Below are 14383 nucleotides of genomic sequence, written 5' to 3' on the forward strand. Positions count from 1 at the left end.
AGGCCTTCTCCACCATCACTTCTCCTATGATGCAGGGGATTTGAAAACTGCCTGGATCCTTCAATTTCTGAGGCAATTTATGTTGAATGATGGCACTGCATTCTTCAGTTAACAACACAGTTTCCTCATTTCTCCAGCTTCTCTTCTTGGTCATTAATTCCTTCAAGAATTTTGCATAGAGTGGCATTTGCTCTATTGCCTCAGCAAAAGGAATGTTGATTTGAAGCTTCTTGAAAATCTCCAAGAATCTAGAGAATTGGCCATCCTTTTCACTTTTCATCAAACGCTGAGGATATGGTACTTTGGGTGTATAAGGCTTCAGGACCTCTTTTTCTTTTTCTTTTGTTGCAGACGGTGTAAAAGATTGTCCCTGTTCCTTGTCTCTCACATTTGTTGAGATAGTTCTCCTACTCGAGCCTCCATCCACTTGAGTTTTTCGCCATGGTTTCTTAAGGTTGATCTCACATCGTCCCTAAAGTTTTTCAACTCACTTATGTCCTGACCCATGTTTACTAACCTTCCTTCTATCCTGTTTAATTGATCTTGAAATTGTTGGTTCTGATTAGGTTGGGCAGGTTGGTTATTTTGGCCATGATATGGTGGTTGGGAGTAAGTGTTTTGTGTGGCTTGGTATGATCTTTGGTTGGAGTTTTGGTATGTGGAATTATTATGTTGGTTGTGGTTGTAATGTTTGTGGTTTTGTGGTTAGCTTTGCTGGTTTCCCCACCCAAAGTTTGGGTGGTTTTTCCATCCTGGGTTGTAAGTGTTGGAATGTGGATCATATGGTTGCCTTTGCTGATTTCCCACATAGTTGGCCTCTTCCCAATCACCTCTTTCAATGCTTACTTCCTCTTGATCTTGTGTGTGTAGTGCAGCCACTTGCTTTGTGTCTAATTTCCTGGTGAGCTCTGCTAGTTGCTTGGCAAACACCTTGTTTTGGGCTAGAATTGTATCAACATGGTTCAGCTACATGACTCCCTTAGTATTGTCCCTCTCTGAAGCATAGTAGTACTCATTCTCAGCCACTGTCTCAATCACTTCAATGGCTTCTTCCACAGTCTTTTTCCTGTTCAATGAATCTCCTGGTGAATGGTCTACAGCCTTCCTTGATTCATAACAAAGTCCATCATAGAAAATATGCAACTCCACCCAGTCATGGAACATGTCTGGTGGGCATTTCCTTGTCAATTCTTTGAACCTTTCCCATGCCTCGTATAGGGTCTCACCATCTTGTTGTCTAAAAGTCTGAACCTCAGATCGAAGCCTATTGACCTTTTGTGGGGGGTAGAAACGTGCCAGAAACTTGCTTTCCACCTCATCCCAGGTTGTTAGGCTCCCCCTTGGGAATGATTCCAGCCACTTAGCTTCCTTGTCCCTAAGTGAGAATGGGAACAAAAGCAGTTTATAGGCATCTTCCTGGACTCCATTGGACTTCACAGTGTCGCAAATTCTCAGGAATTTTGTGAGATGTTGGTTTGGGTCTTCATTAGCACTCCCACCAAATGAACAATGGTCCTCCACCAGTGATATTAGTTGTGGTTTGAGTTCAAAATTGTTGGCCTGAATGGGTGGTTTTTGGATGCTGCTACCACAATTCCCAGAAGTTGGGTTTATGTATGAACCAAGAACCCTCCTCTCAGAAATGGCATTGTTACCATCAGCCCTCTCATGGTTGTGAACTTCTCTATCCATGTTGAGATCTAGAGCTTCCTCAAAATTGTCCTCAGACTCTCCTTCAGATTCTTCTTCTCTCAGTACTCTCTTCCCTCTTGCCTCCCTTCTAAGTTTATGAAGGGTCCTCTCTGGTTCGGTATATGGAGGAGTTGATGTCTCTCCTCTCCTACCTGTCATACAAGAACACACCACAAGCAACAAACAAGTGGAATACTCTTGGTTAATGGAAGAGTATGGTTAGAGCAGTTGAGGAATTAATTCAAATAGTTAGTGGGTCAGTGAGTTAGTTGCTTGAAATGAAAGGCATAAGAAAGAAAAAGCAAATAACAGAGTGCAGAAATTAAAATTCAACAAGTAACTTGAACTCAATTAACAAAACAAGAAAAGTGCTCAATCTAGTTAACTTCCAATTTGAGAATTGTCAATCGAAAACCAATCCCCGGCAACGGCGCCATAAACTTGATCTAGCCATAAACTTAATAGCTACGATTTAGGACATTGCACAATCGGCAAAAATTCCTTCCGGCAAGTGTACCGGTTATCGTCAAGTAAAAACTCACAATAGAGTGAGGTCGAATCCCACAAGGATTGGTTGAATGAGCAATTCGGATTAAAAGTTTGTTCTAGTTGAGCGGAATCAAGATTTAGATGAGAATTGCGGAATCTTAAATTGCATGAATTAAAGAGCGAGAAGTTAAAGTGCTGAAATTAAAAGGGGATGGGGTGATTGCATGAATTTAATTGCAGAATGTAAAGAGAAAGGAATAGATCAGAGATAGGGGATCATTGGGGTCAGGAGATATTGAACTCTCCGAATCAAAATATTTTCATCTCTTCCTCAACCAATGCATTCATTGAATCTTGCTTGGCAATCTTATATGATTGGATCCCAATCCCTTGGCTCACCAATTCTCTCTAAAAACAAACAAATTCCCAATCCCTTGGTTTAAATGTTAATAAGAAGAGATGATGCTCGATCACTGATTATACCACACAGTTTCATGAACCACAATTTGGTAGGATTACATGTCACAATATCCATCCAAACCCCAATCCAATTCACTGTGAGAAAGCTTCTCTAGCATGAATCCTCCATTCCTTTCCCAAGGTTCCGAAGGATTCCAATTATGGGTAGTTTCTTTCCCAAGACAACTACCCAATGGAATTAGATCGAGAAGCTTTCTAACAAAATTCAAGAGAAAAGATTGAAGAAGAAGATAAAAACTATTATTGATTCATTCAATTACAATAGAGCTCCCTAACCCAATGAAACGGGGTTTAGTGAGTCATAGCTCTGAATTCAATTACAAAAAAAGTATGAAAACTAGAAAAATGATCAAAAGTCCTCCCTAACTTAAATTCTATCCTATTTATACAATTTCTAAATTGAGCTTCTGTTGTGTTCCTTGGGCTTTGTTCAGTTTAAGATTAAACTGAAGCTTAAACGTGGAAATGGAAGAAAGCAATCCTGGAGGGTAAATAATCGAACACGTTTAATCTTCAGTTTAAGGTTAAACTGAAGCTTAAAAGTGGAAATGAAGATTGCAACCCTGGAGGCAATTCTGGTCGAACACGTTTAAGCTCCAGTTTAAGGTTAAACTGGAGCTTAAACGTGGAAATGAGAAGGCAACCCTGGAGGAGCAAAAATGCCGAACACGTTTAAGCTCCAGTTTAACCTTAAACTGGAGCTTAAACGTGGGAATGAAGATTGCAACCCTGGAGGCAAATTCTGGTCGAACATGTTTAAGCTCCAGTTTAAGGTTAAACTGGAGCTTAAACGTGGAAATGGTCCCTGGTGCCATTCTCATTCTGGCGTTTAACCTTCAGTTTAAGGTTAAACTGGAGGTTAAACGCCAGTTTCATCTTTTCTCAGCTTTCATGATTCTGGCGTTTAACTTCCAGTTTAACCTTAAACTGGAGGTTAAACGCCACTTTCAGCTTTGGTGCATTTCTTATTCTGGCGTTTAACTTCCAGTTTAAGGTTAAACTGGAGGTTAAACGCCACTTTCAGCATTATATGGCTTGGCGGTTTAAGTTCCAGTTTAAGCTTAAACTGGAACTTAAACTCCACATGTGATCTTCAAGCTTCCTTTATTGATTTTGTTGCTTCCTTGCCTAGCCTCTTCTTCCCTGAAATCATCCAAACAACTGCATCAAAGTCTTGCAAAATTTCATGAGAATTCTTCCATTCATAGCATTCAAGTAATATCACTAAAAACTCATGGAATTTGCATCAAAATCATACTGTTTGGATGGTTCATTGCTTTGTTGTTCATTTAACCATTCTTGGTTACTTTAAGCTCAAGAAAATGCATAAAACAACTAAAACTAACAGAAAAATGCTAGTGAAACTAGCCCAAGATGCCTTGGCATCACTGCTCCCCAGGCAGAAGTTCCACAGTAGATTGAGGCTGCAGATCCTGAGATCCTGATCCAGTCAGCACCCCCTCTACAGTAGCCAGACCCTTAGCCCACCACCACCGAGACTCCAGCTACTATTCCTACCAGTGATGACACCCCGTCACACTCGGCTTGACTTAGCATCAGGGACGATGCTCCATTTTAAGTGTGGGGAGGTCGCCATCTCTGGCGTATTATCTTGGTGAACCACTACAGACTCTTTTCTTTTATTTTGGATATTTTTTTTGTATTTTTCTTTTCTATTGTTATTTTCTGAGTACTTATACATTGCTACTTTTATGTATTTCTACTCTTTTTCTGCATTTTGCATTTTTAGTTCATATTTTAGCCATTTAGTTTAGTTTGCAGTTCTAACTTATTAGCTATAGAGTATGTGGATTAATTAGTATAGTTTACCCTTTTGGCATATAATAGTGTAATTTGATCAAAATAAAAGGAGTAGACTAGGAAATTTAAACAAGATCAAAACAATCCACACACTTTGTATATAAAGTATTACATCATGTAGTTAAGTTAACAACATTTCATCAAGGAGGAACACTCAAACTTTAGCCATCCCATATATTTTACATTGAGAATAATGGGAATTTTTAACTAAACCTCCATGACATACATAATTGATATATGATTTATGAGTTTGAGAACATACAGCCTGTGAGTTTTGAGCTTAATTGTATGGTTACATTCAAACCATAATTTTTATTCCTGTGTGTTCCTCCCTTCTTTTGTATTCTGGTGTTCTTTACTTTGTTTTAATATATATGTCCGGTTATAGAATATAGATACATACCAAGAGAGTGATTGAGGCCATGTTTGATTTTAACTCACTATCCCAAATAAAGCCTACCTTTTATGCCATCCTTATTAGCCACCTTGAGCCTTTTAATCCCCTCTTGTTATATAACCACATTACTAGCCTTAAGCAGAAAAACAATTTAAAAATCCCAAGTTGAATCCTTGGTTAGCTTAAGATAGAAATTGTGTAATTAATTAAGTGTGGGGAAACTTTATGCGAACATGGATGATAGAAACAAGGGTAGAAAAGTTGAAAAAAAAAGAAACAAAAAAAATATATTGGGGAGCATGCTCATGTGAAATTAAAATAATTAATTACCATGTGCATTAAAAAAAAGAGAGTTTTTATTTTCAATAAAGGGGATACAAAAGAATTTCCCAAAAATGCAAATTAAAGCAAATGCACATGGTATAAGAACAAAATATGAGCATGTAACATAAAAAGTGGGAATTATGGAAAATAGGTAAAGAAGCTTTACTTTAGAAATTATGTGTGTTAGGTGAGATCTTAGACTAATTAAGGATTCACTTATTAACTCACTTAGCCTTATACATATACCCTCACTTTTACCTTGGCCCCATTACAACCTTAATTAAAGACCTCATGATTTTTGGTATGTCTATATTTTATAATTGTTGATTGGTTAGATGAAGAACAAAGTTATAGAAAGTAAGGATAAAAAGAAGAATAAAGTGATTATCCCAATAAACACTGAGTGACTAGTGAGTAAACACAAAATCCAGTGAGGGTTCACTAACTCATTAACATATATCTCTGCTTACATTACTAATTGTCTTGCAAGTTTATAAAATGTTTTTTTCTCCCCCATCTCAATTGTAAAAGTGCTTTATCATTATCTAAGGTTGGCTATATATATATGATTCCTTGAGAATGTGAATTGATTTAACTACATGTAAGATTTATATATGAGTGAAGAAAATTAGAATTGCATCATGCATTTAGTTAGTTGCATTTAGATTAGAATTGCATTGCATGGCATTCAACCACTTCAACCTTACTTTTTACCTTGGACATAGCATGAGGACATGTTATTACTTAAGTGTGGGGAGGTTGATAAACCCATATTTTATGATATATTTGTGCTTAATCTGAGTGATTTATTTAATCCTTCACCCACTTATTCATATTAATTGCATGGTTTTACTTTTCCTTCCTTATTATGTGATGTATGCGAAAAACATGTTTCCTATGCTTTAGAATTAATTATTTTAATTACCTTTATTTCCATTCGATGCCATGATTAGTGTGTTGAGTAGTTTCAGATCTTCTAAGGCAAGAAAGACTTTAAGGATGGAAAAGGGGACATATAAAAATGGAAGGAAAGCGTAAAATGGAGTTTTTGGAGAAACTGGCATCCACGCGACCGCATGGACGACGCGACCGCGTGCCAAGAGCGAAGAAGCAGCGACACGGTCGCATGACTGACGCGACCGCGCGCCTAAAGAAGAACACCTATGACGCGGCCGCATGACTGACGCGACCACGCGACAAAGAAAACTCCAATCGATGCGACCGCGTGACCCACGCGAACGCGTGACAGACGCCACGCACCAGAAATTGCAGAAAACGCACATAGCAGATTCTGAAGCCCTTTTTGGCCCAAATCCAAGTCCATAAGGCATAGACCAGAGGTTTTGAGGTGTGGGAATGCATCCATTCAGGGAGTCTCCGAATTTTTAGTCACTTTCCATGATTTAGATCTAGTTTTGAGAGAGGTTCTGTCCTCTCTCTCTTTAGGATTTAGGATTTAGGACTTCTCTTAGTTTTAGGAGTAACTCTCGATCCCAGGTTCAATGTTCTTTGTATTTATTTATTTTCAATGTTTCGTGTTTAGATTGATTTTCCTAATTAATGTTATTTGAGATATTTCAATTTATGATTGTTTTATTTATGAATGCTTTTTATTTAATTTAGATAGTTTCCCGTTTTGGCCTTGGTTAAATAATTGGTGACTCTTAAGTTATCAAACTCATTGTTGATTGAAAATTGGATTTCTTCATTTCATTAATTCAAGTTCCAATAACTCTGACTTTTCCCAAGGAAAGACTAGGACCTGAGGAATCAAAATTAATTCATCTACTTAACTTACCTTCATAGTTAGAGGTTAACAAAGTGGGAGAAAAATCCAATTCTCATCACAATTGATAAGGATAACTAGGATAGGACTTCCAGTTCTTATACCTTGCCAAAGGTTTATTTTACAGTTATTGTTATTTTATTTTACTTGTCATTCAACTAACCTTTTACCTTAATCCAAAACCCCAAAACACACTTTTTCATAACCAATAATAAGAACATACCTCCCTACAATTCCTTGAGAAGACGACCCGAGGTTTAAATACTCGATTATCAATTTTAAAAGGGTTTGTTACTTGTGACAACCAAAACGTTTGTACGAAGGGATTCTTGTTGGTTTAGAAGCTATACCTGCAACGGGAATTTATTCTGAATTCTAGACCACACAAAAGTCTTCTCGTCAATAATGCAATGGATCATTACTGCTCTTTTGATGGTGACTTCAGAGCGGTTGCTAGTGGGCAGTATAAAATTTCCAATGAAGTCCAGCCAGCCTCTGGCAACTAGTTTGAGATCTCCTCTCTTGAGTTGGTTTGGGAACCTTTTGTGTTGGTTGTCCACTTGGTTCCAGGGAGGTATATGTCCTCTAGAATTTCGTCCAAGCCCTTATTTGTTCTAATCATTCTTCTATTAAAGGATTTTGGGTCATCTTTCAATTGAGGCAGCTTGAAGATCTCTCTTATTTTGTCAAGGTGGAGGTGAACAATCTTCCCTCTGACCAGAGTTCGATAGTCATAGGAGGCGGTTCCAGCTATTCTCTGCCTGTCTGTTTGCCACAGATTAGAGTAGAATTCCTAAACCATGTTTCTTCCCACCTTTGTTTCAGATCGACTTTAACTTCCGGGATCACTGACCTTAGACCCATTATTTTGTAGTAATGGTCTGAATGTTCTTTGGTTAAGAACTTTCCTTGATTCCAAAGTGGTTTTGGAATATTCTCTTTCTTGCCTCTTGGAGTGATTTGTTTTCCCTTAGGAGCCATGATCTTAGTGGGTATTGGTTTAGTGATCACGGATAAACACACCAAAGTTAGAGGTTTGCTTGTCCTCAAGCAAAAGAAAGAAAAAGAGAGGGTTAGAGGGAAAGCCAAGTTTGAATTGTGGAGGAAAGGAGGTAGCCGAACGTGGATTTAAAGGGAAGGAGGTGGGTTTTCAAAAATTTTGAAGAAGATATGATAGAAGATATGATTTGTAAAAGATAATTATGGTAGGAAAAAGATGCACTTAAAAATTTAAAAGATATGAATAATATTAAAGATATTTGAAAAAGACAGATTTGTTTTGAAAAAGATATTTTGAAGATTTGAAAAAGATATTGATGAGTTGAAAAGATTTGAAAGGGAAAAGAGATAGATTTGTTTTGAAAAAGATTTAAAAAGAAGTTGAAGAGGATTTAAAAAAGATTTATGTTTAGAATTAAGATACATTTAATATTTTTGAAAAAGGATTTGAAAAATTAGGATTTGTAATATGTTTATGCAAGAAATTATGGATGGAAACATGAAAATTTGAAAAAAAAAATCTACTTGGGAACAAAAACTTCCTCCCCTCCACAATCGTGGCGTTAAACGCCCAACTGCTGCATGTTTTGGGCGTTTAACGCCCAGTTGGTGCTTGGTCAACACCCAGCTGTTGCTTCTAGCTGGCGTTAAATGCCAGAAACTCCTTTATCACTGGGCAATTTTCTGAACGCACAGGATGCTGTAAATCTGGCGTTAAGCGCCCAGAAGTTGCTTCTTTCTGGGGTTTAACACCCAGATGGCTATCTCTACTGGCGTTAAATGCCTAGTGGATGCCTTTTTTGGGCGTTTAACGCCCAAAACAGCTCTTAGTGGCTTTTTCGCACCAGTGAGCTTCTTTTTGCTGTTTTATCCTCTGAATCCTTCTGTAACTCTGTGAACTCATGCAATTGCTATTTTACCTTGAAGATAATTAATATGAACCTGTAAAATTATCATTTATTTAACAAATAAGCTTTGTTAAAGGCTGGGTTGCCTCCCAACAAGCGCTTCTTTATTGTCTTTAGCTAGACTATTACTGAGCTTTAATCAAGTCTCAATTTTGAGCATTCTTGCTCAAATTTACTTTCAAGATAATGTTTGACTCTCTGTCCATTAACAATGAATTTTTTGTTAAGAGTCATTATCCTGAAGCTCTACATATCCATATGGTGACACACCTGTAATCACAAATGGTCCTCTCCACCAGGATTTCAACTTTCCGGGGAATAATCTAACCCTAGAGTTAAACAACAGAACTTTCTGCCCTAGCTCAAAGACTCTGGATGACAGCTTCTTATCATGCCATCTTTTTCTTTCTCTTTGTAAATTTTTGCATTTTTGAAAGGATTGAGTCTGAATTCCTCTAGCTCATTTAACTGGAGCAATCATTTTTCTCCAGCTAACTTGGCATCAAGGTTTAGGAATCTGGTTTCCCAATAGGCCTTATGTTCCAGTTCTACTGGCAAGTGACAGGCTTTTCCATACACAAGCTGGTATGGAGAAGTCCCTATAGGAGTCTTGAATGCTGTTCTATATGCCCACAGAGCATTATTCAAGCTTCTTGCCCAATCCCTTCTACGGTTAATCACAGTCTGTTCCAGGATTCTTTTAAGTTCTCTATTAGAGATTTCAGCTTACCCATTTGTCCATGGATGATATGGGGTTGCCACCCTGTGGTTAACTCCATATCGAACCATAGCAGAGTAAAGCTGTTTATTACAGAAATGAGCGCCCCCATCACTGATTAGTACTCTAGGGACACCAAATCTGTTGAAAATATGTTTCTGGAGGAATTTCAACACTGTTTTAGTATCATTAGCGGGTGTTGCAATAGCCTCCACCCATTTGGATACTGTTCATACCCCGGGTCGAGCTGACCGACCCGGGATGTTTAGCGACAAGGCGACCGACCTCTTCAGGTCAGACTATCCGACCTCTTCTCAAAGAGCTCAGCCAAATCGACATGAAAGCCCAATAAAGGGTCCAAATAGAGGAACATGACCCATTTCCAGAGGCAATCCCAGCCTACAGAGATAAAGGCGGTTTCGTTGAAGATAAGCTGACCTCACCCAAAAGATAAGATAAGATAAGATAACTAACTTATCTTATCTAGAAAGGTCGCTTCTCACCATTATAAATACACTGGAGCACCCAGGTATAACTCATACTCTGATTCTACTCAATACCTGCTTAATACCCTTGCTAACTTAAGCATCGGAGTCCCTTGCAGGTACCCCCCACCCTCCGGGGACAAAGGAATCAGCACCACCACCAAGTCCAACAAGTCGGACACAACAGCTCCGGCCGTCTCCCACCAGCCGGACACATTAGCATCGACAAGCACAGAAGATCTCATCCGAGATCGACCTCCAGTTTCAGGTAACGCTCAGAACATTGGCACCGTTGCCGGGGACCTAGACGTCATCCCGTCACCATGGCGGACGACCATGACAACGACCACGATTCAGGTCTGGAGGATCGGACACCGCACAAAAACACGGATGTCACGCTACTAAACACTCCGAAAACCAACAAAGACAAAGACTCACCAAATTCAGGGGCAATGGAAGCGCTCCTGGATCGCCTAAAATAACTAGAAAAAGAAACCCAACAATAACGGGAAATTGAAAGAGATCTCCAAAGAGAGGTGTGGCGACGTCGGGAGTTGGAAGAAAAACTACAGCAATTGGAAGCCGATCTCAAATCAAAAGCCCCCCGGGATAATCTCGAGGAAAATTCACACAAAGAGCAAGACCCGTTCACTAGGAAAATCATGAAAACCAAAATTCCCAAAGACTTCAAACTCCCGGATATGACCCTGTATGATAGCACCACAGACCCCAACCATCACCTCAGCAACTTCAGAAGCAGAATGTACCTTACCGACGCCCCAGATACAGTTCGCTGTAATGCCTTTCCAACAACTCTCACAAAGACAGCAATCCAATGGTTCGACAATCTACCCCCGAAGTCCATCTCAAGCTTCGATGACTTAGCCAAAAAATTCCTAGCCAGATTCTCCATTCAGAAAGATAAAGCCAAGCACGCCCCCAGTTGGCTAGATGGAGAGATTCAACAAAACATGCATGGACATACAAAGTTTACCAACGGAGGCCGCCATCATGGGACTCATCAATGGCCTACGAGAGGGACCTTTCAGCCAATCTATATCAAAAAAGTACCCGACCTCCTTAGACGAAGTGCAGGAGCGGGCAGAAAAGTATATCAACATGGAGGAAAACGCTTGGTTAGGGAAAACCTCAAAATCGAGGGCCTCCTACCGAGACAAAGACAAGGAATCTAAAAGAAAAGAAGATCGACAAGGGGAGAAAATCAAAAAATACCATAACTATACCCCTCTCAGGGCATCTTTGGTCGAGATATACAAAGAAGTCTGCCATACGGAAAAAATCCCCCCAGCACGGCCACTCAAAGGCAAAAGGGGAGGAGGAAACCGAAAGGAATATTGTGAATACCATCGAGTCCGAGGACACTCCACAAACGAATGCTTCGACCTAAAAAACATCATAGAAAAATTGGTGAGAGAAGGAAAATTAGATGGATTCCTGGCCACCCGAGATGATGATCAAAGAAAGAGACGAAGGGATGAAGATACCGAACGAACAGAACGATCACCTCAGACACCAGAAAGACATGTCCACATGATACATGGCGGATTCACAGCAGGTGGGATCTCCAAATCCTCTCGCAAAAGATATATCAAAGAAGTATATCATGTCGAGGGAGAGGAGAAAGCACTCAACATTCCGGCAATTACATTCACTAAAGAAGACGCATCCGGCGTCATCATAGGACACGATGATCCCATGGTTATCACCATCATATTGGCAAATGCCAACCTACACCGCACCTTAATAGACCAAGGGAGCTCTGTCGACATCTTATTCAAAACAGCCTTTGATAAGCTCGGCTTGGAAGAAAAAGAACTTAAAGCATATCCAAACAGCCTGTTTGGGCTAGGAGATACCCCGGTTCAATCACTCGGATACATACCGCTATATACAACCTTCGGAAAAGGGGACCAATCCAGTACCCTCAAAATAGACTACATCGTAGTCGATGTAAGTTCAGCTTACAACGCTCTCATAGGACGGACAACACTCAACCAACTCGGCGCAATAGTCTCAACCCCACACCTATGTATGAAGTTCCCAACCCCAAAAGGGATAGCCACGATAAAAGCAGACCAAAAGACGGCACGTCACTGTTATAACGAAAGCCTAAACCTCAGAGGCAAAGGAGAAGAGTTCCACACAATCGAGCTGGGCGGAGTTCATCGACAAGAAGAACTTCGTCCCCAGCCAGAAGGCGAGGTAGAAAAGATTCAGATCGGAGACACCCCGGAAAAAACAACCAATATCGGCATAATCCTAAAAGGAGATTTAAAAGAATTACTAATATAATTCTTGCGAGATAACGTCGATCTCTTCGCGTGGAAAGTCGCAGACATGCCAGGTATCGATCCGACGCTAATGTGTCACAAGTTGGCGGTCTATCCAGGATCTCGACCGGTGCAGCTGAGACGAAGAAAACTTGGGGCAGAGCAATCCCAAGCTGTGGACGAGCAAGTACAGGCACTACTGGAAGCCGGATTCATAAGAGAAGTCAAATACCCGCTGTGGCTAGCCAATGTTGTCTTGGTGAAAAAATCAAATGGGAAGTGGCGATTGTGCACCGATTACACCGATCTCAACAAGGCTTGTCCAAAAGATCCAGACCCACTCCCAAGTATCGACGCTCTAGTAGATGCTTCCTCCGGATACAAATATCTCTCGTTTATGGACGCATACTCGGGGTACAATCAAATCCCCATGTGTCCACCAGATCAAGAAAAGACCTCGTTCCTAACACCAAAAGCAAACTACTGCTACATTGTGATGCCTTTCGGTCTCAAGAACGCAGGAGCTACTTATCAAAGGCTAATGAATAAAGTCTTCTCAAATCACATCGGAAAAATCATGGAAGTCTATGTGGACGACATGTTGATAAAGACACAAAGTGAAGATACGTTATTATCCGACTTGACTCAAGTGTTTTACACTATAAGGAAGCACAACATGCGGCTCAATCCCGCAAAATGCACCTTCACAGTAGAAGCAGGCAAATTCTTAGGCTTCATGCTCACACAAAGGGGAATTGAAGCAAACCCAGACAAATGTCAAGCCATACTCAACATGAAGAGCCCAACTTGTGTCAAAGAAGTACAACAACTCAACGGGAGGTTGGCTGCCCTATCCCGATTCTTAGCAGGAGCTGCGATAAGATCTCTCCCCTTCTATGGTACTTTAAGAAAGAGAAAACAGTTCGAATGGATGACAGAATGTGAGCAAGCCTTCCAAGACTTCAAAGAGTTCTTAGGCGGCTATCCTATCTCGACCACGAGAAGGAGAACCGCTCATATTATACCTCACAGTAGGGAGCCAGGCAATAGCCTTAGCACTAGTCAGAGAAAACGAACATGGGCAACAACACGTCTACTTCATTAGCAAAGCACTACAGGGATCTAAACTGAACTACCAGAAAATAGAAAAATTTGCCTATACCCTCATTCTAACATCTCGACGACTCCGCTCGTACTTCCAGGCTCACACCATTAAGGTTCGAACTAATCAGCCCATAAAAGGAATATTACAGAAAACAGATCTGGCAGGCAGAATTCTACAATGGGCAGTCGAGTTGTCAGAATTTGACCTCCAATATGAAGCTCGGACGGCCATCAAATCACAGTATCTGGCCGACTTTATCGCAGAATTCACAGATGCCCTAGAAACCCCCACAAAATGGAATCTTTACGTGGACGGTTCTTCAAATAAAACCGGAAGCGGCGTGGGCGTGATAATAGAAAGCGACCAAGGATCCCAAGTTGCGCTCTCCCTCTAGTTTGGGTTCCTGGCCTCAAACAACCAGGCAGAATATGAAGCATTATTAGCTGGTTTGAAGCTGGCTACAGAGATCGGAGCTCAAAAACTCAACATTTACAGGGATTCACAAGTGGTCACATCACAAATAACAGGGAGCTACCAAGCCAAAGATCCCACCATGAAAAAAACCAAGGAACAGCTCAGACAAATCAGGGAGTATAAAATCTGCCACATACCCCGCGAGTAAAATGCCCGAGCTGATGCACTCTCAAAACTAGCTAGCACCAAACCAGGAGGCAACAATAGGAGCCCCATCCAGGAAATGTTGCAAAACCCATCAATCTCGGAAGAAGAAAAAGTCCTGACTATAACAAGTCAGAACCAAGGATGGATGACCCCCATAATCAACTACCTCAAAACAGGAACGCTCCCCGCAGAAGAAAAGGAGGCAAAGAGGTTAAAAAGGGAGGCACAGTACTACACCATCATAAACAACATCCTGTACAAAAGAGG

At 40.4% G+C, this 14383-nt stretch overlaps 1 non-coding gene across 1 annotated transcript; it reads left to right on the top strand.

The window, feature by feature from the left end:
* The first annotated feature begins 1162 nt into the window (after nucleotides 1–1162).
* LOC127746415 (small nucleolar RNA R71) lies at nucleotides 1163–1266 on the top strand. Its single transcript, XR_008008034.1, has one exon. It is a non-coding gene; the product is annotated as a small nucleolar RNA R71 (small nucleolar RNA).
* Nucleotides 1267–14383: the final 13117 nt, after the last annotated feature.

Source organism: Arachis duranensis, chromosome 3 (assembly GCF_000817695.3).
Source record: "Arachis duranensis cultivar V14167 chromosome 3, aradu.V14167.gnm2.J7QH, whole genome shotgun sequence".
NCBI classification, from domain to species: Eukaryota; Viridiplantae; Streptophyta; class Magnoliopsida; order Fabales; family Fabaceae; genus Arachis; species Arachis duranensis.